Raw genomic sequence first — 27,193 nt, 5'->3', positions numbered from 1 at the left:
ACAAATTATGAAATATTTCAGTTCTGTATTATTGACATAAGCAAAATATTTTTAAAGTAGTAGAAATGTGCTTTTTAAACTGATAATCTTTTGACTTTTTACCCACCTAATGGCCATTTTAGTGTGCTGTTTATTGCTAAGACTTTCTAAATTTGCCTATTGTTTCCTGTTATAATTCTTTGTCAAATTCTTCAGATTTTAAAAAAGTGGGCCAGATTGTGATTTATTAATGTGCAGTACTCATCAAAACATAATAAATCCTGAACAATGCTGCATTTTCTCAGGTCCCCCTAAAAAATTAACTACTTTTAGTGAATTCATCATTTTAGTCTATCCATTTATAACTTAATATTTGAGAGTCTCTCTACCTTAATCAATGTTAATGTGGACTTACTGGCAATAAATATTCTCAGATTTTTGTCTGAAAAACATGTCTTTATCATATCTTTACTTTGGAAAAATAGTTTTGCTGCCTGCAGAATTCTAAGTTAGAAAAAAAAAAAAGAATTCTAAGTTGGCAGTGTTTTCTTACAGCATGTTAAAAATAGCATTCCATTATCCTCTGGCTTTCATCACTCCTTGGAAGAGATGTGTTTTGTCCTCTGGATGCTTTTAATATTTCCTTTTTGTCTTTAATTTTAGGCAGCTTTACTATAATACACCTAGGTATGCTTGGGTTTTATAGAGATCCTTGAATCTTTGCTTGATATCTTGCATCAGTTTTGGACGATTCTCATTAACTACTTATTCCCCATTCTCTCCCTCTTCTCCTTCTGGGGCTCTAAATACACATATGTAAGAATTTCTCACCATTTGTTAGATATATCTTGTTCTCTTTTGTATTTTTTGTCTTTTTCATTTTACACTTTTTTTTTTAAGATTTTATTTGTTTGAGAGAGGGAAAGAGTGCATGAGCAGAGTTGGAGGGGGCAGCAGCAAAGGGAGAGGCAGAAGCAGACTCCCCACTGAGCAGGGATCCCAATGAGGGACTCAATTACTGAGGATCCTGAGATCAGACCTGAGCAGAAGGCAGATGCTTAACCGAGCCACCCAGGCATCCCTTCATTTAACACTTTTACTTGGCAGCTCAGTCATCCTCTGCTCTAATTTAAATTAAATTTTTCTGATGAGATCTAATTTTGATATTTGTGTTTTCCAAATCTTGAACTTTGATTGGATTGTGATTATGGGTTCCAGCCTTCCTGTGGAATTCTCTTTTTATCTATTTTCTTAAATATTAATCACAATTATTTAAAAGTTTCTGTGTGATAACTCTAATACATAGATCAACCAAAAGTCTGGTTTGCTTTGATTTACTTTTGTTCTGGCCATTTTGTCCTGTTTCCTGGAATGCCTAATAATTTTTATTGAATGCCAGTCATTGCGAACAATGAATTATATGGGCTCTGGATAACATCCTCCTTAAAAGAAGTTGGGTGTGGAGAGAAGTCAAGATGGTGGAGAAGTAGCAGGCTGGGATGACATCGGGTAGCAGGAGATCAGCTAGATAGCTTATCAAACCATTGTGAACACCTACAAATCCAACAGGAGACTGAAGAGAAGAAGAGCAACAATTCTAGAAACAGAAAATCAACCACTTTCTGAAAGGTAGGACCGGCAGAGAAGTGAATCCAAAGCGATGGGAAGATAGACTGTGTGGGGAGGGGCTGGCTCCCAGCAAGTGGCGGAACAACAGAGCACAAAATCAGGACTTTTAAAAGTCTGCTCCACTGAGGGACATCGCTCCAGAGGCTAAACCAGGGTGAAGCCCACATGGGGTCATCGTGGCCCCAGGTCCCGAGGGGTCACAGAAGGATCAGGGGTGGCTGAGTGTTGCAGAGCTCGCAGGTATTAGAGCGGGGAAGCTGGCTACAGAGACAGAGCTGAGGAGTGAGCTCTCAACTCGGAGTCACCTTGAACCATAATCAGTGGCAGAGGCCACTGCTCTGTGAGTGGGGTCCCCACAAGATCTTGGGAGACAACCCCTAGAAGAGCTCAGGTATATGTGGGGTTCTGAGACTCCAGGTGGAGCTGTGTGCCAGAGATGGAGATGCTTGGTCACAGGCTAGGTGAGCTCAGAGTGCGGCTGGAGGCCAGGGAGATGGGAGTGATTGAGCACTCTTCTCTGAGGGTGCACTGAGGAATGGGGCCCTGAGCTCTCGGCTCCTCCAGGCCGGAGATTGGGAGGCTGCCATTTTCATTCCTGTCCTCTGGAAATCTACCGAAAGCATTCAGGGAACAAATGCTCCTGAAAGCAAACCCGAGCAGATTACGTAGCCTGGCCCCTGGTAAGGGTGGTGCAATTCTACCTCATGCAAAGACACTTGAGAATCACTACAACAGGCCCCTCCCCCAGAAGATCAACAAGAAATCCAGCCAAGACCAGTCACTTACCAAGAGAACAGGGGAATTCCAAAGGAGGAGAAAGCAAAGCATGGAATTCATGGTTTTCTCCCCATGATTCTTTAGTCTTGCAGTTAATTAATTTTATTTTTTTTTTCTTCTGCTTAATTTTTTTAATTTTTATCCTTTCCTCTTTTAACGTTTTTAACTAGTTTATCTTAATAATACCTTTCATTAAAAAATAATAATATTTTTAAACATTCATTATTATAGTCATATTTTATCCTTCATTGTATCTAACTTTATTTTTTGTATACACATAGGGTGTTTTCTTCTAAAAAATTTGGGGTACAACTTCTTCTAATAGATCAAAATATACCCTAAATCTAGCTCCGGGCTTGTTCTAGTGCCCAGCCTGAGCAAATTCTCTCTACTTTCTTTTTCTTTATTCTCCCAACCAACTTACTTTATCAACTCCTTTTTTAGAAATTAAAAAAAAATTTTTTTTCATCTTTATAGGCATATTCCATCCCTTCATTGTCTTTACGTTCATATATGTTTTTCATTCTTTAAAATTTGGGGAGGTAGTTTCTTCTAAGAGACCAAAATACTCCCAAAATTAAGTGGGTGACCCTGTTCTAATCACCAGTCTAATATATATATTTTTTTCCATTTCTATATTTTTTTCTTTATTTGTTTGTTTTTATTTTAATTTTTTTCTGAACTTTTTTTTACCCCCTTTCTCCCCCCCACAATTTGGGGTCTCTTTTGATTTGGTTAAAGCACATTTTCCTGGGGTCTTTGCCACCCTTTCAGTATTTTATTGCTCCTTCATATGTTCTTATCTGGACAAAATGCCAAGGCAGAAAACTCACCACAAAAAAAGAAAGAACAAGAGGCAGTACTGAAGGCTAGGGACCTAATCAATATGGACATTGGTAATATGTCAGATCTAGAGTTCAGAATGACGATTCTCAAGGTTCTAGCTGGGCTCGAAAAAGGCATGGAAGATATTAGAGAAACCCTCTCCAGAGAAATAAAAACCCTTTCTGGAGAAATAAAAGAATTAAAATCTAACCAAGTTGAAATCAAAAAAGCTATTAATGAGGTGCGATCAAAAATGGAGGCTCTTACTGCTAGGATAAATGAGGCAGAAGAGAGAATTAGTGATACAGAAGACCAAATGACAGAGAATAAAGAAGCTGAGCAAAAGAAAGACAAATAAATACTGGACCACAAGGGGAGAATTCAAGAGATAAGTGACACCATAAGACAAAACAACATTAGAATAATTGGGATTCCAGAAGAAGAAGAAAGAGAGAGGGGAGCAGAAGGTATATTGGAGAGAATTATTGGAGAGAATTTCCCTAATATGGCAAAGGGAATAAGCATCAAAATCCAGAAGGTGCAGTGAACCCCCCTCAAAATCAATAAGAATAGGTCCACACCCATCACCTAATAGTAAAATTTACAATTCTTAGCGACAAAGAGAAAATCCTGAAACCAGACCGGGAAAAGAAGTCTGTAACATACAATGGTAAAAATATTAGATTGGTAGTGGACTTATCCATGGAGACCTGGCAGACCAAAACGAACTGGCATGATATATTCAGAGCACAAAACAAGAAAAACATGCAGCCAAGAATACTATATCCAGCTAGGCTATCATTGAAAATAGAAGGAGAGATAAAAAGCTTCCAGGACAAACAAAAACTGAAAGAACTTGCAAACACCAAACCAGCTCTACAGGAAATATTGAAAGGGGTACTCTAAGCAAAGAGAGACCCTAAAAGTAGTAGATCAGAAAGGAACAGAGACAACATACAGTAACAGTCACCTTACAGACAATACAATGGCACTAAACTCATATCTCTCAATAGTTACCCTGAATGTAAATGGCCTAACTGCCCCAATCAAAAGACACAAGGTATCAGAATGGATAAAAAAAACCAAACCCATCAATCTGCTGCCTACAAGAAACTCATTTTAGAACCACAGACACCTCCAGATTTAAAGTGAGGGGGTGGAAAACAATGTACCATGCTAATGGACATCAGAAAAAGCTGGGGTGGCAATCCTTATATCAGATCAATTAGATTTTAAGCCAAAGACTATAATAAGAGATGAGGAAGGACACTATATCATACTCAAAGGATCTCTCCAACAAGAAGATCTAACAATTTTAAATATCTATGCCCCTAACGTGGGAGCAGCCAACTATATAAACCAATTAATAACAAAATCAAAGAAACACATCGACAATAATACAATAACAGTAGGGGACTTTAACACTCCCCTCACTGAAATGGACAGATCATCCAAGCAAAAGATCAACAAGGAAATAAAGGCCTTAAATGACACACTGGACCAGATGGACATCACAGATATATTCAGAACATTTCATCCCAAAGCAGCAGAATACACAATCTTCTCTAGTGCACATGGAGCATTCTCCAGAATAGATCACATACTGGGTCATAAATCAGGTCTCAACTGGTATCAAAAGACTGGGATCATTCCCTGCATATTTTCAGACCACAATGCTCTGAAGCTAGAACTCAATAACAAGAGGAAATCTGGTAAGAACCCAAATACATGGAGACTAAACAACATCCTTCTAAAGAATGAATGAGTCAACCAGGAAATTAAAGAAGAATTGAAAAAACTCATGGAAACAAATGATAATGAAAACGCAACGGTTCAAAATCTGTGGGACACAGCAAAGGCAGTCCTGAGAGGAAAATATATAGCAATACAAGCCTTTCTCAAGAAACAAGAAAGGTCTCAAATACACAACCTAACCCTACACCTAAAAGAGCTGGAGAAAGAACAACAAAGAAAGCCTAAACCTGGCAGGAGAAGAGAAATAATAAAGATCAGAGCAGAAATCTGTGAAACAGAAACAAACAAACAAACAAAAAACAATAGAACAAATCAATGAAATCAGGAGCTGGTTCTTTGAAAGAATTAATGAGATTGATAAACCCCTGGCCAGACTTATCAAAAAGAAAAGAGAAAGGACCCAAATAAATAAAATCATGAATGAAAGAGGAGAGATCACAACCAACACCAAAGAAATACAAACAATTATAAGAACATACTATGAGCAACTCTATGCCAACAAATTTGACATTCTGGAAGAAATGGATGCATTCCTAGAGACATATAAACTACCACAACTGAATCAGGAAGAAATAGAAAACCTGAATAGACCCATAACCAGTAAGGAAATTGAAACAGTCATCAAAAATCTCCAAACAAACAAAAGCCCAGGGCAAGACGGCTTCCAGGGGAATTCTACCAAACATTTAAAGAAGAACTAATTCCTATTCTCCTGAAACTGTTCCAAAAAATAGAAATGGAAGGAAAACTTCCAAACTCATTTTATGAGGCCAGCATCACCTTGATCCCAATACCAGACAAGGATCCCATCAATAAAGAGAATTACAGACCAATATCCTTGATGAACACAGATGCGAAAATTCTCACCAAAATACTGGCCAATAGGATCCAACAGTACATTAAAAGGATTATTCACCACAACCAAGTGGGATTTATTCCAGGGCTGCAAGTTTGGTTCAACATCTGCAAATCAATCAATGTGATACAACATATTAATAAAAGAAAGTTTATTAATGTAATACAACACATTAATAAAAGAAAGAACAAGAACCATATGATACTCTCAATAGATGCTGAAAAAGTATTTGACAAAGCACAGCATCCCTTCCTGATCAAAACTCTTCAAAGTGTAGGGATAGAGGGCACATACTTCAATATTATCAAAGCCATCTATGAAAAACCCATTGCAAATATCATTCTCAATGGAGAAAAACTGAGAGTTTTTCCACTATGGTCAGGAGCACGGCAGGGATGTCCATTATCACCACTGCAATTCAACATAGTACTAGAAGTCCTAGCCTCAGCAATCAGACAACAAAAAGAAATTAAAGGCATCCAAATCGTCAAAGAAGAAGCCAAACTATCACTCTTCGCAGATAATATGATACTATATGTGGAAAACCCAAAAGACTCCACTCCAAAACTGCTAGAACTTGTACAGGAATTCTGTAAAGTGTCAGGATATAAAATCAATGCACAGAAATCAGTTGCATTTCTTTACACCAAAAACAAGACAGAAGAAAGGGAAATTAAGGAGTCAATCCCATTTACAACTGCACCCAAATCCATAAGATACCTAGGAATAAACCCAACCAAAGAGGCAAAGAATCTATACTCAGAAAACTATAAAGTACTCATGAAAGAAATTGAGGAAGACACAAAGAAATGGAGAAATGTTCCATGCTCCTGGATTGGAAGAACAAATATTGTGAAAATGTCTATGCTACCTAAAGCAATCTATACATTTAATGCAATCCTTATCAAAATCCCATCCATTTTTTTCAAAGAAATGGAACAAATAATCCTAAAATTTACATGGAACCAGAAAAGACCTCGAATAGCCAAAGGAATATTGAAAAAGAAAACCAAAATTGGTGGCATCACAATTCCGGACTTCAAGCTCTTTTACAAAGCTGTCATCATCAAGACAGCATGGTACTGGCACAAAAACAGACACATAGATCAATGGAACAGAATAGAGAGCCCAGAAATAGACCCTCAACTCTATGGTTAACTAATCTTCGGGGCGCCTGGGTGGCTCAGTGGGTTAAGCCACTGCCTTCGGCTCAGGTCATGATCTCAGGGTCCTGGGATCGAGCCCCACATCGGGCTTTCTGCTCAGCAGGGAGCCTGCTTCCTCCTCTCTCTCTGCCTGCCTCTCTGCCTGCTTGTGATCTCTCTCTGTCAAATAAATAAATAAAAAATCTTTAAAAAAAAAAAAAAAACTAATCTTCGACAAAGCAGGAAAGAATGTCCAATGGAAAAAAGACAGCCTCTTCAACAAATGGTGTTGGGAAAATTGGACAGCCACATGCAGAAAAATGAAACTGGACAATTTCCTTATACCACACATGAAAATAGACTCAAAATGGATGAAGGACCTCAATGCGAGAAAGGAATCCATCAAAATCCTTGAGGAGAACACAGGCAGCAACCTCTTCGACCTCAGCCGCAGCAACTTCTGCCTAGGAGCATCGCCAAAGGCAAGGGAAGCAAGGGCAAAAATGAACTATTGGGATTTCATCAAGATCAAAAGCTTTTGCACAGCAAAGGAAACAGTTAACAAAACCAAAAGACAACTGACAGAATAGGAGAAGATATTTGCAAATGACATATCAAATAAAGGGCTAGTATCCAAAATCTATAAAGAGCTTAGCAAACTCAAGACCCAAAGAACAAATAATCCAATCAGGAAATGGGCAGAGGACATGAACAGACATTTCTGCAAAGAATACATCCAGATGGCCAACAGACACATGAAAAAATGCTCCACATCACTCGGCATCAGGGAAATACAAATCAAAACCACAATGAGATACCACCCCACACCAGTCAGAAAGGCTAAAATTAACAAGTCAGGAAATGACAGATGCTGGCGAGGATGTGGAGAAAAGGGAACCCTCCTACACTGTTGGTGGGAATGCAAGCTGGTGCAACCACTCTGGAAAGCAGCATGGAGGTTCCTCAAAAAGTTGAAAATAAGGGCACCTGGGTGGCTCAGTGGGTTAAGCCTCTGCCTTCGCCTCGGGTCATGGTCTCAGGGTCCTGGGATCGAGTCCCGCTCAGCGGAGAGCCTGCTTCTCCCTTTCTCTCTCTGCCTGCTTCTGCCTAATTGTGATCTCTGTCTATCAAATGAATAAATAAAATCTTTAAAAAAAAAAAGTTGAAAATAGAACTACCCTATGACCCAGCAATCGCACTACTGGGTATTTACCCTAAACATACAAACATAGTGATCCTAAGGGGCAAGTACACCCGAATGTTTATAGCAGCGATGTTCAAATAGCCAAACTATGGAAAGAACCTAGATGTCCATCAACAGACGAATGGATAAAGAAGATGTGGTATATATACACAATGGAATACTATGCAGCCATCAAAAGAAATGAAATCTTGCCATTTGCGACAACGTGGATGGAACTAGAGGGTATTATGCTTAGCGAAATAAGTCATTCGGAGAAAGACAACTATCATATGATCTCCCTGATATGAGGAAGTGGAGATGCAATGTGGGGGGTTTGGGGGGTAGGAAAAGAATAAATGAAACAAGATGGTATCGGGAGGGAGACAAACCATAAGAGACTCTTAATCTCACAAAACAAACTGAGGTTTGCTGGGGGAAGGGGGGTTGGGAGAGGGTGGTGGGGTTATGGACATTGGGGAGGGTATGTGCTATGGTGAGTGCTGTGAAGTGTGTAAACCTGGCGATTCACAGACCTGTACCCCTGGGGCCAATAATACATTGTGTGTTTATAAAAAAATTTAAAAATTCAAAAAAAAAGAAGTTGGGTGTTTGTTTCCTAGGAGACAAAGATGTTGTTAATCACTTTGATCCAATAGGGGATTGAGATTATTAAAATCCAAGACATCTTTGGAAATATCTGAATACAGTGTTTGTGTCTCTCAAACACTGAAACTATCCTAAGTTAGTTTCCATTTTCTGCTTTGTTGCTTACATTCTCACCCTGTGCAACTTATCAAATACCCCAAAGAAAAATAATTGCAGAATAATGGACTCACTTCCTTGCAATTCCCTTTATTCAAAGGTCTTGACTTCTCAAGTCTTAGCTACCCTGGCCATATGGAACCCCAACTTTTGCCTACCCAACTGTGTGAGCATAATAAAAGTTCTAAGACTTCTCTTTCCATTTATCCTCTCATCTGTGCCACTTACCTATTAGAAAAAGGCTTGAGAGGACCACCAATAAAGAAGGTCATGTTTGCATCAATGCATTGCTCTTGTTTCCAGGATTTGATCCCACTAATCCTAATAGCCTCAGTTGTTCTCTGACGCCTCCAAAAGCTGGGAGGGAAGAGTTTAAATTTTAATACATTTTTTTTTCATTGTTCTTTTTAGGGGAAGGGAGTTAATCTGATATAAACTACTCTGCCATAGCTAGAAACTTGCTTAGAAAATTTTTGCATTATTCTCTATATATTCTTACCAAATGTATTTTCACCCTGTCATTTTAACTTATTTCAGTGAAAGAGATTTTACTATTATCATTTCTGTATAAAACTTGTTTTTTAATTTCTTTCCATTGATAAAAACCTATACCATTTACACATTTTGTTTCTTTTCAGTCTGTAACTTTAATCTCATAATCCAAATTTTCTCTGTAAATTCTGTCTAAAATAGTATTCACTATAGTTCTCTTGATTAAACTTCTAAAGTTATAAGAAAGGAACTGTGATTTTTAAAAAACTGGCCTGCATACCTTTTGTTTATGCCAGAATAAATTATTTTTATATAAAATATAATAATATATTTTATATATTTATATAAATTTATATTTATAAATTATATATTATATATCATATATAAATTATATAAATATATTATATATTATTATAAATATATATAATAATTTTATATTATATAAAATCATATATTATTATAAATATTATAAATATATAATAATAATATATAAATATTTATATAAATGTAATAATAATATATATTATATATAAATATATAATATATTTATATTTATTTTATATATTAATTATATTATTATATATAAATAAATATATTTTTATATAAGTATATAAATAAATATATATAATTTATAAAAATAAATATAAAAATATATAAATTTACATAAATATATATTATATATAATATAAATATATATAAATATAATATATAATATAAAACAAATATTTGTTTTATTCTCAGAAGAATTTCAAACCCCCTTGCCTAGATATCCATCCTTGTGTTTCACAGTTTTTGTAATACATTCTACTTAAATGGATCTGAAACTCAAACTTCTCTGGGATGCCATAAATATTCTACTTGTATAAAATTTGTATTCAGAAGTTGTTTCTTTATTACGTCATTCATATAAGTAATAAGAGATGACAAACAATTACATGGATGCTGAATTAATCCAAAATATTCGAAGATCATGAGTTTTACTCATAATTTACTCTCTTTCATGCCTGTAACAAGTTCTTAAAAAAAAATAAATTTTTTTAAAAATACGTAGTATTGTTCCAGATAAAATTATTGTAAGGTTTGAAATCCCATTTTGTAGGGAAGAAAAATCTTATAAATGAATACTAGGACTACCTGCAACACAGGAGTCTTAAAAAATAAGTTTGCAGCTGTGTTAGTACCCAAAATTTACCTTAACAGCATGAACTTTCCCATATCAACTGCCCCCAGTTGTTTCTGAAAGCACCACTGAGCTTTGTCATATATGCTCCACAACAGATCCTGCCTGTGGTCTTTCTGGCCCAAACTCCTAGTCAAGGCACTCTTTCACTTTCCCTTCTCCTGATCTGAGTTCTAAGATCTCCATTCTGTAGGAGCAGCTCCACTGTGGAAAATGGCCATTGCTAACACCTAACCAGCCTAGGGGACAGACTTTTCCCTTAACTAAGGGATGCAGCTAAGTTCAAACTGCAGCAGACAATGAAAGGACACTGTAGTTTCTTTGATGTGTAGCACCCTCAGAAAAGCATCTTACAAATGCTACAAATGCTACTAGAGGAAGCTACCCTCACAGTTTAGTCTCAACTTACTTTCAGGGTCCATATGGGTGCTCCCAGCAAGAGTGAACATAGTAAGGGTCAGGTTATTCTAGCCCCAGGAATGCTCTGAATATAAGTGTACCTAAGAGTCCAGATCACTCAAGACAAGTTGAAAAGGAATGATTTTTTTTTTTATCCTTCTTTAAGTCTAAGGTCCTCAGATCTGTTCCTCTTGCTCAAAGATGACTGAAGAAGAAACATCTTCACAGGAAGGTCCTGTCCTTGACCATAGGAAGGGCCTTGCATAAAGACCCCATCAGAACAATGACACCAAACAGAATAGTACAGTATTAGTCATCCTGGATTCTGTCTTTTTTTTTTCTTTTTAAGATTTATTTATTTGAGGGGGGTGGTGAAGAGGCAGAGGGAGAGAGAATCTCAAGCAGATGACCGGCTGAGCGTGGAGCCAGAGGAGGGGCTCTAGGTGGGGGCTCCAGGCAGAGTCTCCCCACAGGGCTCCACCTCACAACCTGAGATGATGACCTGGGCCAAAACCAAGAGTAGGGCCCTCAACTGACTATGCCACGCAGGGGCCCCGAATGTTTGCTACTTTTTAAAAAGTTTCTCCAGCTTCTACTGATCAAGATTTCAAAAAAACATTAGGGCCACATTGTCAATCAATGACACAAGACAGGGTGGTGGGCAGAAAGGTATAGGGCTGGCTAGCTCATCTAGAGGCCGGAAAACTTGTGTTCTTACCTTAGCTCTAGATTAACTATTATTTAAGTAATTATTTCATTGGTTATTATATATTAGCATTTACTAAAAAATGCAGTAAGACCTGACGGTGTCTGGCAGTGAAGCAGAATGGCAGTTTATTTGCCAATGCAATGATACTAAAATTTATAAAAAAAAAAATTTTTTTTAATAATTAAAATACTTCTTCATTGGGTAGCTGGCTACCAATTGGGAATATGGCTCTGAAGGCTTCATAATTGGAAAGATGAATAGAATAGCAATACTTTAACTGCCAGAAATGTTTATCTGATAGACTGAATGGTGGGAGTGGGAATTTGTTTTTGGGATAGATACCTTCTTTTGGGGGAGGTGTCACTTTGATGAGCATTTCAAAGTCAAGAATCTAACCATTTCCCTTGGGATATCTCTGGGCATGGCTGAAGGAACCCAGCTACAAATGCTTACTGCTAAGACACAAAGTATTCTGTTTAATAATGCTGAAGACTATCCCGTATCCCATCTCTAATGAAGGGTTTTTTACTCCAAATTGATTGTCAGTTTCCCTGGTCTAAAAAGAAAAAAAGGTTGAGGGAGCACAGCGCCTGGGTAAGGAAGGCAAAAGGGAAGGCCCAAGTCAAGGATAAGAATGCTAAGAGTGCAGCTGCTCTCCCTTTGCCTGGACTCTCTGCGCTGGTCTTAGAATGGCTAATTCTTTCTGATCATTTGAATTTCAGCTCAAATATCACTTCACAAGGAGGACTTCTCAAATCACCCTGTGCACAGCAGCCTCTAAGATGGCTTCTTATTGTCAGGATCTCCAAGGAAGTAAAGGAAATAACTTTTAAATGCATCACTAAAGAAAACAAAATTACCAGTTTATTTTTCCCCCCCTTTGTATGTAGAAGTATCATTGTTTATCAGTCATTCTAAGAAATTTATAGCTCTAAGCTCTAAATTTTAAGCAAAATTTCAAGAAGAAATCCCCAAATTGTTTCTTAGATAAGAATAAACATACTGAATTTTTTCTGCTATCTGATGCTGAGATAAAAGACACCATCTTTGTTCCCAAGAAACACAGTCCAGTGGGGTTCTAGGCAAAATAGATCACTGTAATGAAATTGGATGAAAGGCTGCAATCATGGCTATTCTCCTAGGCAGATCTTACAGTTCCTACTTGACGCTAATATTAATAAATTGTTTTGACCCTTTTAGGTTTTTCTCTGCTTAATTCTAAGTCTTCGGGGGATTGAAAGATGTATACATATTGAGAAAGATGATTCCCTTTCTAATCAATAGAGATTATTTACTGTTAGAGACAAATGAAGGATCTGGATCCTTCTCAAGACCTGAGGATTAATGCAAAACTCTACTTATAGTAACCATGTTCATAATTTCACAACTCTGAGAGAAGTGATCACCCAGCTCACTTTCCTGGATTTACATTACAAACAATTTCTAATTCTTCCATCTACCTTTAGAAATCTACAGATCTTGTCCAGGATGATCCATTTGATGTGCTTGGGATTCTTAAGCTATGTAAATATCTCTTTGCCTCTGAAGACTTACAAATTGAAAATATCATAAAATATGTAGATGCTTTTTCCATTTAATTTTTTTCATAATTGAAATTTGTGTTCCATGATCAGTCCATAGATGCTATGAAGCTACTTGTAAATAATTCTTAATATAAACACTGAATGTTTAAAAATTCATGAGCTGTAATCCAAAGCAATTTTTCCAGCAGCTTTCTATCTTAAAATTTGTGGGCAAATTGTTCTTAAATAGAGGTTCTCAAATACTGATATTTTAAAATATTGATGAGCTGTTAGATCTAATTTCCCTTCAACTTGTATTTTAACGCATATACACAAAAATTTCTACTCTTTGACAGCACATGAAAAAAGTAATAAGGAAAACTGGAGTACCAGCAACAAAGATGTCACAGTTCGAATGAAAAAACTAAGAACAGGGAGCAGGCATTGAGGGAAACAATTCTACTTTAAAAATGGATTTTAAAGAAGTAAGTCATTTGAAATACTTGTCATGCCAAATACATGATTATGACTTCAAATTGTTCTTTAGTTACACCGCATATTGTAGGCTATTCAAAGTGCCCTTCTGCAGCCTATGGAGTGTTAAGTTGACACAAAAGACAATCATTCACTTTTTAAAGAAGATTTGCAGTGAAAGGGGGAAAAAAAGGCACCTACTTAAATATGTAAAAAAGGGGGGGCAAGTAGAATAAGGGGTGGAATTTTTTTTCCTTTAAAATGTCTTCCTCTGGCGCCTGGGTGGCTCAGTGGGTTGAAGCCTCTGCCTTCAGCTCAGGTCATGATCCCAGGGTCCTGGGATAGAGCCCCACATCGGGCTCTCTGCTAAGCAAGGAGCCTGCTTTCCCCTCTCACTCTTTGCCTGCCTCTCTGCCTACTTGTGATCTCTGTCTGTCAAATAAATAAATAAAATCTTTAAAAAATAAAATAAAATAAAATGTCTTCCTTGGGGCGCCTGGGTGGCTCAGTGGGTTAAAGCCTCTGCCTTCGGTTCAGGTCATGATCCCAGGGTCCTGGGATCAAGGGTCCTCCCTCACCCACCCCCACTGCCTGCCTCTCTGCCTATTTGTGATCTCTGTCTGTAAATAAATAAATAAATCTTTAAATAAATAAATAAATAAAATGTCTTCCTTAAGGACACCTGGGTGGCTCAGTTGGTTAAGCATCTGCCTTTCGCTCAGGTCATGATCCCAGAATCCTGAGATCCGGTCCCACGCATGGCTCCCTGCTCAGTGGGGAGTCTGCTCTTCCCTCTCTGTCTGCCCCTCCCCCAGGTTCATTTTTTTTTCTCTCTCTCCCTAGTAAATACACAAAATCTACTTTAAAAATGTCTTTCTAGAGATAAAGAAGATGTGGTATATATATATACAATGGAATACTATGCAGCCATCAGAATAAATGAAATCTTGCCATTTGCGACAACGTGGATGGAACTAGACAGTATTATGCTGAACAAAATAAGTCCATCGGAGAAAGACAACTATCATATGATCTCCCTGATATGAGGAAATGGAGATGCAACGTGGGGGGCTTGGGGGGTACGAAAAGAATAAATGAAACAAGATGGGATTGGGAGGGAGACAAACCATAAGAGACTTTTAATGTCACAAAACAAACTGAGGTGATGGGGTTGGGGGGAGGGAGAGGGTGGTGGGGTTATGGACACTGGGGAGGGTATGTGCTATGGTGAGTGCTGTGAAGTGTATAAACCTGGCGATTCACAGACCTGTACCCCTGGGGCTAATAATACATTATATGTTTATAAAAAATTTTTTTTAATTAATTAAAAAATGTCTTTCTAGAGCTACCAATAATTTGCATTTATAAAGAATTGGTACAAATACCTCTGGATTAGCAAGAAGAGACATCCAAGGACCACAGGTGAGAGCTGGTATATGACACTAACTGGACTTCACTTTTAGCTTCTCTGGTTTCTGCAGGCAGTCTTCTATTGTTTCTTAGTGAGCCATCTCAACCTTTTCGCTTTTGCTTGCATTTATTTTTGTCTGAAGATTTGTCCCATCCTGTTGTCTTTTGGGGTTTTGTTTCAATGTGCACGAGCAGGCTCAGCTGACAGCCTTGCTGTTGCTCCTTCAAATCTTCTCGTCCTGCTCCATCTGTGGAAATGACCTTCTTTTGCTCCCCGTGGTGGCATTTGCCTTTTCCATTTTCCTTTAAAGACATTTGCATAAAACACATTCTTTCCCATTTGCATCGTTTAAAAAGTGATGCAAATGAATTTTGGAATTTAGCTATTGACTGACTTATAGTCACAAGTTATGGAGTCTTTCTACTGACATTCTTACCTTATGTCAGAAGATGCCATCGAACTGATACATTGAGGATCAGCTAATTTCTGTAATCTTTACAGGTACAATAAGCAAGTCAATAATGCTGAGTAAAAAACAAGGCTTAGCAGTAATAAATTCTAGTCCCTTCATCTTCTTTCAAATACTTCACGTGATTTTTTTTCTTTTTGTTCATCATTAGGGAATCATGGTTTTTTAATAGATTAAATGTATATAAGTTGACTAGATGATTTGTTGCAACTTTGGCTTTTTTAATGTCACAACTTCGACTAGTGGTGGCTTCATTTAAGCAGGTTCCTGTCTCTCTGATATGACTTCATTTATTTTGTAAGATTTCTTGCTTTCTGGCAGAAGAGGATCCTAACTGTCCAAGCTATATGTCTAGACCATGCATAGACAGATGCTTCTCCAAAGATCTTTAGTTTCTTTTAATGAAAAAATAGAGACACCAAGAACTGAGTAATAGGGTGCAACATGGGGTAACATTGTTCCTAGGTTATTTCAATATTAAAGCTACAGAAGTTTTCTCTTTTTTTTTTTAATCTTTTTTTGAAGATTTATTTATTTATTTTGGAGAGATAGAGAGAGAGAGAGAAAGAGTGTGGAACCTGATGTGGGGCTCGATCCCAGGACCCTGAGATCATGACCTGAGCTGAAATCAAGAGTCAGACATGTAACCAACTGAGCCACCCGGGTGCCTCAAAAGTTTTCTTTTAAAGTTTATACTGGTCTTTCTACTCCTGTTCTAAAATTACAATGTCCCTCTGTAATTTGATGAATTCTATAATCATAGCACATTTTCTCTTACATAAGTAAGAATAACTTCTTTTCTTTATTTGACTAAGACTTCCAAAAGACACATCCCAATATCAATATGAACAAGAAAGTCTTGAATGAAGCTCACCGTTCTATATGTAGTCACTTTTATTTTGAGAGCACGATCCCAGAGAAGATATGCATTCCAGCTACTTGGCTCTAAGTTCATTCTGAAGGCTTCATTCTTCATAGCTGTGAGATGCTTGTTTGACAAATGGTTTAAGTTTCACTTGTCTCAGCTGGTTTTGAGTCTGAGGTCTTGGCATCCTCACAGCTGCCAATTCTGTGTTGGAGGAAGAGGATGCTTTGGGTCACTACTTCTTTCTTGGTGCCAATATTCAGCTTTGGAAGAGAGCCCAAGAACTAGCCCAGTCCACTCTGAGAGGATGGGAAGAGTTTTGACCTCTGATCCACTATGACTCTATGAGCAATTAGAAGTATAAATTCATTATTTAAGTGCATGCTGGACAAATTGATCCTTCTTACTCCTCTTTAATTTCTAGTAATTTCTATTTCACACATTTAATTAAATTTTATCTCTCCTAAATTTTGTCTTTCCCCTGATACCTTTTAAATGAATCTTACCCTTTTTCCTGAGCCACAAGCATATCCTTATATATACCATGCACTATTTCCTCATTTCCTTAGCAAATTAACATATCATGGAGTGTTTTATTTGCATTTTTTTAGCCCAACTGATCCTCCCAGTTCCACTTCCATCCAGGGCCAGGTCAGTTGAAAGTGCTTAATTTTCTGTAGGAAGATCAAGAAAAGACTTTGTGTGCAAATAACATGATGTGTAAACTTGGGCTTTTGAGGTTTAGACACAAAGTCTCTCCTTTAACCTATGATCAAAAATTCACATATTTTGAATATATCATCTGATAAATTTTCATTTATCAAAAACACATGTCTTTAATTACAGGTCACTGGTATAGAACTCGAGTTTCTCAGGGGCCTTTGAGTAAATAAAAGTACCATTACTTAATATGTTATGAACACAAGCTTCCAAAAATGACTTTGAGATATCAGAAGATAAGCAGAATGTAACATAAATAAGGAAGTTCAATAGAAATACTATGTACATTTCCCTAACATAATTGTATACTTTCACTTGTTTTTATGCGGAAGTCTAATGTTGTGTCACTTCACCTTACAGAAAAAAACACAAAATCACATTAAATTTTCCAGTCTCATTATACACCGTAGGTATGATTACACTTCAAAATTTAACAGATTTTTGATACAGAATTGCCCAATTTGGGAATAAGTAGTATAGAAAATCCACCAGATTATTTTGTTGTTGTTGCTGGTATTCAACCCTTATCTTTCTAAAGCTGGGGTTTTTGCTATGAGGACAGATTTTAAACTGCCACTTTTTCCTCCTCTCAAAATTTGACTCGGGCCCAAGCTTCCTATGTCTTCCTCAGCCTTAAGTTTTCTTATTGGCACAAAGTCAAATGTCTCTTTTTGATCTTAAGTCTATGATATATAAAAAAAATTTCATCTGAAGCAGCTTAATTTATATAACATTTAACTTCATCTACATACATTTATGTCGCCATCCTATTTTTTAGCTAAATACATATAACTCCATTCAAACAAAATATTCACATACAAATTCTTCATACATTCTTTGACCAATAAATCTTCATTATTTCAATTAAGTGTATGTTTTTTTTTTAATTGTTGGCTTGTTGGGGCACCTGGGAGACTCAGTTGGTTAAGTGGTTAAGTGTCTGCCTTCGGCTCAGGTCATGATCTCAGGGTCCTGGGATTGAGCCCTTTGTCCTAAGGCTCCCAGCTCAGCAAGGAGTCTGCTTCTCCCGCTTGCTCTGCCCCTTCCCCTGACTCATGCTCACTCTCTCTTGCAAACACACTCTCTCTCTCTTTCTCTCTCTCTCCAATAAATGAATAAAATCCTTTAAAAAATTTTTTTGGCTTGCAAAAAATTCAGCTCTTAATAATCTTTTATGTGACTAGTTTTCCTAGTCTAGAAACTGCAAAAAAACGTGGGGGGCACGTGTCCCCACCCTGCAAAAGTTTTTCATTCTTCAGATTCTAAGATCTCTGGATTCTAAATTTTGAATTTTGAAAAGTTATATCAGTAGCTTGTTTTGTTTTGTGTTCAGGCAGTGTTTGGCCTGTGTTCAAGCACTGATTTCCGTGAACAGGTTTCTTCTGGTGAGGGCTCTCTGTCCCATTCAGTGTGGGACACTGCAGGACAGTACTTCTTTTGGTGAGGACCCAAACCCGTTAGTGTTACGCTGTCCTCTTCTAATCTACAGGGAAGTAGTGATGGTGCCACAGGAGCTTCTTCTTATTTCTAGACAAATGATAGAAGGTTTCCCGGCATCCCTAGAAGAGGGATATATGGTGGCTTGTGGGATGTCACAGGAAAGTAGATACACCGCAAAGAACAACAGCAGAGATTGCAGAAGCTGACCTGGGCACTGACATCCCCAACAGCCAGGTATCACTACTTTTTTAATAATAGTTGACATTTTCCTCTTTAAAGTGCTAAAAGATATTACCTTTTGCCCTCAGGGATGCTATACAGATCTCCAAGATGATTCCCTTGAATTACCCTTCGTGTTTTTATTTTTTTGTTACTTTATCTATTTTTATCTTTATTTTTTTAGTAGGCTCCACACCCATTGTGGGCTTGAATTCACAACCCTGAGATCAAGACCCGAGATTAAAGAGTCAGACACTCAACTGCCTGAGCCAATCAGGCACACCCCATCATGTTTTTAATCCTTTAGCAAAATTCTCTTAGATACCTATGAGAAAGGCAAGTAGGAATTTGTCCTTTCCAGATACCATGATTCCATCTGGCCCCAGTCCAGGTTGAACCTAGGACCGTCACGACATACAAAGCTGGGGAGACCCTTTAGTTTCATTGATGACCCCTGGGGTTAAACAACAAGCCAGCTCTGACAGGATCCAACTACAGTTTGGCACCATTACTGATTAATTAAATTCTGAATGGATACTGAATGGGTTCCACTAAATGGTTTAAAGATGAATAGAAGAGGTGAGGTGCTTCCTCCCCAGTCCTTGAAACTGAACTAAGGAGCACAAAAGGTAAATGAATCTAGACTCTAGACTAGGAAAACTAGTCACATAAAAGATTATTAAGAGCTGAAAAGTCTCTTAAAGATTAGATATGCAGATAGACAAACTCAGTTAATGGTCTGTCTCCAAAACAATAAAGCCTAGGCATCCCATACCACAAAAGGGATGTAGGGAGGAGACATAATAAGGAGGATAGTAAAGTGTCAGTGGTCTAAGCATTTGCTCACTCAGTCCTATCCCGCTGATCACCTCTGCCATTCTCAGGGTCTATGTTGTTCTAGATCCTATCAAAACCACATCAAATTATTGTGGAGGAAAAGGCTACATACTTAGAATTTAAAAATAGGTCCAGACTCTCTAATAAGAACTACATTGCAAGAAGGAAGGAGACGAGAACTCACCAGCTTGTAACTAGGTGACCACCACACCCCTATTTTTTAACACATCAAAATGACAGGCTTTTCTTAAACACAAGTTCAACCTTAAACCCTTTCTGAGAATTGCTCTGTGATCAGCAGGGGGAAGGGGCCTTATGACACTCAGGTAGGGGAAAGAAGAACTCATGACCCTCACAGAGGAGAATCAAAAGAACCTTTGATACTAAACCGAGAGAAGAAAAATGAACCTTGCAGTCATTAGTTACCGAACCTCAAAAAAGAGTTTTTGAAAGACAAGCCTTTGTCAAACCTTTGAAAGGAGGCACAATTGCTTGGGGTAAAACACCACGGATCTATCATTTTGGAAGACTTTATTCCTTTCTTTAACACTTGACAATTAGTGCTGTCTTATTAGGAAGGGCTGTTTGTTTTTTCACCAAAATGTCATCTACCTAGCAGCAGGTCAGGTGGCTCTGGACAAAACCCTGAGTCCAAGGGAGATGGCAAGATGATCTGTGAGGTCCCTTCCCTTGCCAAGATTCTACAGATGCCACAGAAGGCATCAAATCCCAGAACAAGAAGGAATGAGAAGAGGGGAAGTGTTGGGAGGGGGGATATACCTGACAGGGAGTCACAGCCCTAAACCACTGGCGGCTTGGCAACCTCAAAGATGGGATCATCAGCAATTGGTATTTTCAATCTGCATCATTGCCTTCTTGTTGCCATTAATTTAGTGACTACAGTTCTTTCAAATGGGATGTATAGCCCAAGTTTTCTGTAGGGAACATGAGCCAGAGGAAGTGGGACACCAAAAGTTACGACACCCCTGGAGTTCAGGAGCATCTGTCCCCATAGTTATGTTATGAATATTCAAATGTCAGCAGGATTTTCCTATTGGTCTGCAGCAATAAACAGACACTTACCTGAGGAACATCCTGGAACTCTGCTGGGCAAATCGCTGATGACACATGTTTTAGACAGGACTAAGGAGAAAAATGTCTCCAGGCTTCAACCATGTGTCCTTCAAGCGGGCACTCAGAGGCTGGAATGGTAAAGCCCATTTCAGGACAATGTCAGTGCTGCAGCCCATAGCAGCTACTAAAATTCAGTTTTACCCTCAGTGGACACATTCTAAATGAACAAGACAACACAAAGTCCCATGCTCCCAGATCTCTACTATATTCAGCAATTTGGTAAAGAGGGGGCTTTTCAAAGATGAGAGAGCCAAAATTATACATGTGACAGACTTCATTCTGACCTTCCTTGAACAAAATATTGACACAAGCCAAATCTCCCTTGTACAGTGCATGCAGCAAAATCTTGTTAATTCAGATTAAACAGAGAATCAGTGTAGAGAAGCTTACTCTAAAACATATCTGCATTATTTATAAGAAGAAATTCATGATTAAATTATTATCATGAAAAAAATTTAAGTGTAATCAAATAAGGCTATTGAAGAAGTAGAGCTCTTTCCAAGCACAAGTGTAGCACCCAATATTTATGCAAATTTCAAATGATTTATTTATTCATGAAAGCTAGGTCACATTGCCCTTTCTAGAGATAATCCTATTTGGTTAATTCTTGTTTAGAAGTAATAAAACCAAAGTCTTTTCATAGAATGTAAATCATAATTTTCACTTCTGGAGACCAACCGTACACAAGAAGTACAAATTAAAGAGGCATCACCATAAGAATCAAACATTGTAATTTGCTGCGTAGGTTTTTGTATTTAGACTGATTGGAAATTATTTCTGTTGACCACAATCCTGCATTTTCTCCTTTTCCAGAAACACAGAGGTGTTATCTGGTGAGTAGGAACAGAATGTACAAAGATTTGCTTCTCACCCCAAGCTAGTCTAATCCAGGCCAAGTATATACCATGACCAAGATATAATATAATAGATTCTTACATTTAACCTTGCTTCTAGATAGGAACAATTTCAAAATGCTATTAGTGTAGAAAATATTAATTTCCATTTCACAGGTTTCACTTCAACATGTCATTATTTGAATCAGTTTACATAGATTACGTGTTCATTATATAGACCATATTTACTATGTTGGTCTCAAAACAGCCATATAAAATAGGTAGTCCCATTTTACAGAGAAGAAAATTGAAGCTGAAGAAGTTAAAATATAGTCTAAGGGGGCACCTGGCTGGCTTAGTCTGAAGAGCATGAAACTTTTTATCTCAGTGTTATAAATTCAAGCCCCATATTGGTCAAGGAGCCTACTTAAAATAAATAAATAAAATAAAATATAGTCTAAGTAAAAGACAGATCTGGAATTCCTATGCAACTGCCTGAGTTTCACACTTATAATCTTAATTATTAAATGATTTCTACTTCCCTTAAATTCACAGTAAAGAACTATAGAATTAATAAATGCATATTTGATAAAGGTCTTAAATGAGTCATTTCATCTAATTTTCCCACACCCCATGCAGAAGTTTCTTCGTATATCTAAAAGAAAGAAAAATCAAGGCTCTATGAGATATTTCTAGTACTGAAGCTTTTGATTTTGGCTGATAGTTCATTTCATCATTGGACCATGATAATGGTGATGGTTAAATAGATCTTCCTGACTCCAAGATGGCTTTATAAAAATCTTTCTGATCTCTTTTTCCTCTAAAATTCTATAGCAAACAAGAACAAGACATAAAAACTTATATCACCAATGAAACCAGAAAAATTGAATCTGTAAACCCCAAACCATAATGAATGAGGACTAGAACAAAAGACAGAATGGTAAAATAATCGAACAGAAAAAGGATGCTTAACAGAAATGGGTTAGTGAGCTGAGGGAAAGGTAGCAGGAGAGTTAGAAACAAATAATTTTCCTGGTAGACTTTGAAAAGACTAAAGAATTTGAGGTTAATACTCAGCAAATAGAGGTACTATCAAAAGTAATAGTAGGGCTGAGGTTTTTGGTTTTGTTTTGTTTTGTTGGGTTTTACTCTTTGGTTTTTAATTAAGGGAATGAACAGTCAAACCCAAAGGTCCACAATCCCACCTCACAAAGTAATGTAACTTCTCTCCACCTTTTTGGGATACATAAGGATTGTTCTCTGGGGAAGCTTAACCAGAAAGACTGAGTTCAGGGATATGAGGCCCAAAGGAGGAAGAAGGTGAGCAACAATGATAAAGGGGGAAAGAAGTTAAAGTTATTAGTCTCTAGATTTAAAAACCCATTAAGCATCCAATACAATAAATGAAAAAGATGCACATCAAATTTTATCATTGTGAAACTTCAGAATACAAGGGATAAAGAGAAGGTTCTAAAGATTCCACAAAGAGAAAAAAAGAAAAAAGATCATACAAGAGATCAAGAATAAAAATGACTCCACCTTCAAGAATAAAAATTGGAAACCTAAAAAAAACAAGGGAATGAGCCTTTAAAAATTCAATAAATATGTTAAAAAAAAGTTTTATTAAAAAAAAGGGTTTTGTTTGGTTTTTCTTTTTACATTTTGTAAAAAAGTTTACAACTAGCCAAGCAATCAAGTAAGTATAATGGTAGCAAAAAAGGCATGTGAGACATACAAAGTCCCCCATAAATGCTTTCTCAGAAAGCCAGCATACAATATATTTCACTAGATGAGGAAGTATAACATAAAAGAGGAAGAAAGGGAATCAGGAAACAAAAGAGAAATAAAGGGAATTCCCAGGATGACATCAGGGGAAGTGCTAGGACCACAGCTGTGCAGCAAGCCAAGACTATGCCCCAAACTAGGCTATAGCAAGAAGTCAAGTCTCTGGGGATGTTTGTATGTGGGGGTGATATCTCCAAGAAGATACTAGAATGTATAAATTGTCTGAGAGATTTTACCTTGGAGAAAATTGCTTAGCAAGGCATTTTACAGAACTTTTGTGCAGTTTGGGGAATACAGAGTACTCTCAATACTAAATAAATGAAAAGAAAAGGTAATCATTAACTCCAGGAAAAACTAAAAGTTACAAAAGAATGGAATTATATATAATCACAGTGCTTTACCCAATTTAGCAGTGAACATATTTCAATAATGAAAATATAGAATATTAATTTAAAATGAGTTCTATTTTATGAAGAAAATGAGGGAAAAGGGGTATAGTTAAAATCTTTATTATTATGGGAAGACAATAGGTAATGTCAAAAACTGATGAGTTGACAGGCAGCAATCTAGGTGTCTTATTTATAAATGAAAAAGTAAACCACAAAAGAAATACCTGTATTGGTTTAATATTACTATCCCTGGGGAACATGACAATGTTGAAGGAAAAGGGTGGAGAGAGGGACAAGGGATTATTGTTTCTTGTGATAAACTTTTTGTATTGGTATTAGAAATTAGACTTTCTATTTTCTTATATCATTTGCATAAAAATTAAAATGTTATTTTCCAAAAAAAATCCTTACAATAGCTCAAAGGAAAATCACTGAGTTCTGGGGTACCTGGGTAGCTCAGTCAGTGAAGTGTCAGACTCTTGATTTTTAGCTCAGGTTATGATCTCAGGATCATCAGATCAAGCCCTGTGTCAGGCTCTGTGCTCAGTAGGGAGGCAGCTTGAGATTCTCTTTCTCCCACTCTCCTCTCCTTCTGCTTCACCCACTTCACTCACAAAAATAAATAAATAAATCTTTAAATAAAAAAAATAAAATACTATTATTATTAATTTATTAAGTAAAACCCATAATAATAATACTATTATTATTAACTAATTAATTAAGGCCTAGTTCTTTGGGCCTCTACCAGGCTACAGATGGATTCTAGAGAGCTACAAGTTTGTGTGCTTGTATTCATTTCAATAATAATTGAAAATGTGTAAGTCTATCCTGGATCACCTGGATAACTAGCATTTGGTGCCATCACTATCATGTGTATATCTATCAACTTAGCTCGAAGTAGTGCTACTTTTTTTTAAGTTTTTATTTCAATTCCAGTTAGTTAACATATAGTGTAATATTAGTTTCAGGTGTATAATATTGTCATTCAGCACTTCCATCCAACACCCTTGCTTACCACAAGCACACTCCTTAATTCCCATCACTTATTTAACCCATCCCCCCACCTCCCCTCTGGTAACCATCAGTTTGGTTTCTACCATTAAGAGTCTGTTTCTTGGTTTGCCTCTCTCTTTCTTTCTCTCCCCACTGCCCCGTTCTGTTCATGTGTTTTGTTTTATGAATTCCACATATGAGTGGAATCATGTGGTATTTGTCTTTCACTGACTGATTTATTTCACTGAGCATTATACTTTCTAGCTCCATTCATGTCATTGCAAATAATAAGATTTCATTTCTTTTTTATGGCTGAGTAATATTCCATTCTTTTTTATATTTTTTTTTTCTCAGATCTAGGGTTAGGGTTAGGGTTAGGGTTATGGCCTATCAAGTAGCATTACTTTAATAATAGCAAGAAAGTAAGAAAGAGCTATAAATGATACATTCGTATCAAAGGAAGTCCAGTTGAAATGATAACAGGTAATGTGTATGAAAATTATGTAACCATGTGGATGGACCAAGTGTTGAAGAAATCTAGTCATTTCATAAGGTACACTCTAGAAGAGTGTCATAAACTCAAGAGGACCAGCAGGCAGTACCATATTCATGTTGCAAGTAACAATTTGGGTTCAGCAAATATTATCTGTCACATAAAAGTAATGTTCATTTGAATGGTCCATATTTGTTTTGTTGGGCTTTTAAAATAATATATATTTAAAATTTGTATCATATAATAACTATAAGCAGAAGTTTATATCTATTTTTACATTAGTACATATTGATACAATGGATAATATAATAACTTATTTCAATCATGGTAAGTTCTCTTTTTTCCTTTATTAATTTCAACATTAAATTATTCTGCTAATCCATACATTACTTAAATTTGAGAAGAACGGACTTACTTTTTGTATTCACTGAGATATCTAATTATATCTGTTTAATGCACTCCAATATGCCACCATTTGTGGCTCTCACCAAGGACACATTAATTTAGAAAGAAGTACTTTTTTCTCTCACCCATTTTACCAACCCTATCATCAAATGATGCATATTGTTGGGAACAGTTATCTATATATAACTTATACCTCCCCTGAACTCAGAGAAAGGTATGAGAAAATGTTTGGGGATGGAATATTTTAGTTCTTCTTTACTACTGTAACAATTTACCATGAATCTAGCAGCTTTAAAACAACACAAATTTATTGTTTTACAATTTGGGGGGTAAGAACTCCACAATGGGTTTCACTGAACTAGAATCAGGTGTCAGCAGAATTGCATTCCTCCTGGAGGATCTAGAGAATAATCCACTTTCTTCCTTCTCCCAGCTTCTAGAAATTTCCCAAATCCCTGTTTCTGGCCCCACATCACTCTGACCTCTTTTGGAGTCCTTTTCTGACTCTGACCCTCCAGCTTCCCTCTTTTATCTTTAAGGACCCTTGTGATTACACAGGGCCCACCCAGATAATTATGGATAATCCCTCATCTCAAGATCCTTGGTTTAATCACATATGCATAGTCTCAATGTCTCTTTCATCTTATAAAGGAACATATTACCAGTTCCTGGGATTAGGATGTGGACATCTCTCTGGTGGCACTATTCTGCATACCACAATGGGTGTCATTATGCCCAGCCAGTCCCAAAAGCAGGAAGTCTGATGGAGGACCCATATTCTCTAGAAACAGAAGGAAAAGGGCATGGATGTAAGGTAAGAGAAAGGGGCATTTTATGGTGAATGAAGAGAAGGTTCTTTTCCTGAGGAGGATTAAGGAGCAAATTGAAGACATAAGAGGGATGGAAAAACTTGGAAGAGCAGCTGGTGGAAAAGGCTCCAACTCAGGAAGAAAAAGTGACTACCTCCCCAAGGGCTTATCTGTGATGTGAAGGCGGTAACATGCTTAAGGTGTGGGATGTGAAGCCAATTACACCAATTACCATGTCTCTGAAGATGCCACCAAACCCAGCCCCAAGACAGCCACCTCCACTAGTATTTCAAACTTTACAAACAAACTGAAGACATCAGAATTCAAGTAGTTCTCCCACCTCCTTTTTGTTATGCCATTGGATTCCCCCCGCCAAGATTCCTATGAGAAATCTGATGCTAATTAGAATTGCATGAGAAGGGAAAAAAAAGAAGATGAATCATGGACCACACTGGAAATAAACTAAGAAATAAGAAAATATGATCTCTGCCCAAAAGAACAACAGTGAAAAATTATACTTACAAAGGAGCCTATAGTGAAAATTTAAATTTTTTAAAGGACAAAACATGGAGAGTCTGGTATGATCTACCAGCTGCTTCTCTTTCCTCAGATACTTGCCCAGGAGGCAGCTACTGAAAGTTGGGTGTATTTCTCTCCTGCTGTGTCATACACTGTTCCTTTCCTTCCCCACCCCCTCCCTGCT

General features: G+C 37.1%; 1 long non-coding RNA gene across 1 annotated transcript; it reads right to left on the bottom strand.

The window, feature by feature from the left end:
* Positions 1-10,350: 10,350 nt before the first annotated feature.
* LOC125101783 (uncharacterized) lies at positions 10,351-20,849 on the bottom strand. The gene is made up of 4 exons (XR_007127924.1): positions 20,733-20,849; positions 16,443-16,775; positions 15,074-15,401; positions 10,351-11,240 (listed from the first exon to the last, which is right to left on the bottom strand). It is a non-coding gene; the product is annotated as an uncharacterized LOC125101783 (long non-coding RNA).
* Between the last annotated feature and the right edge of the window lie 6,344 nt (positions 20,850-27,193).

This window comes from Lutra lutra, chromosome 6 (genome assembly GCF_902655055.1).
Source record: "Lutra lutra chromosome 6, mLutLut1.2, whole genome shotgun sequence".
NCBI classification, from domain to species: Eukaryota; Metazoa; Chordata; class Mammalia; order Carnivora; family Mustelidae; genus Lutra; species Lutra lutra.
This window is presented reverse-complemented; position numbering and strand designations above follow the sequence as displayed.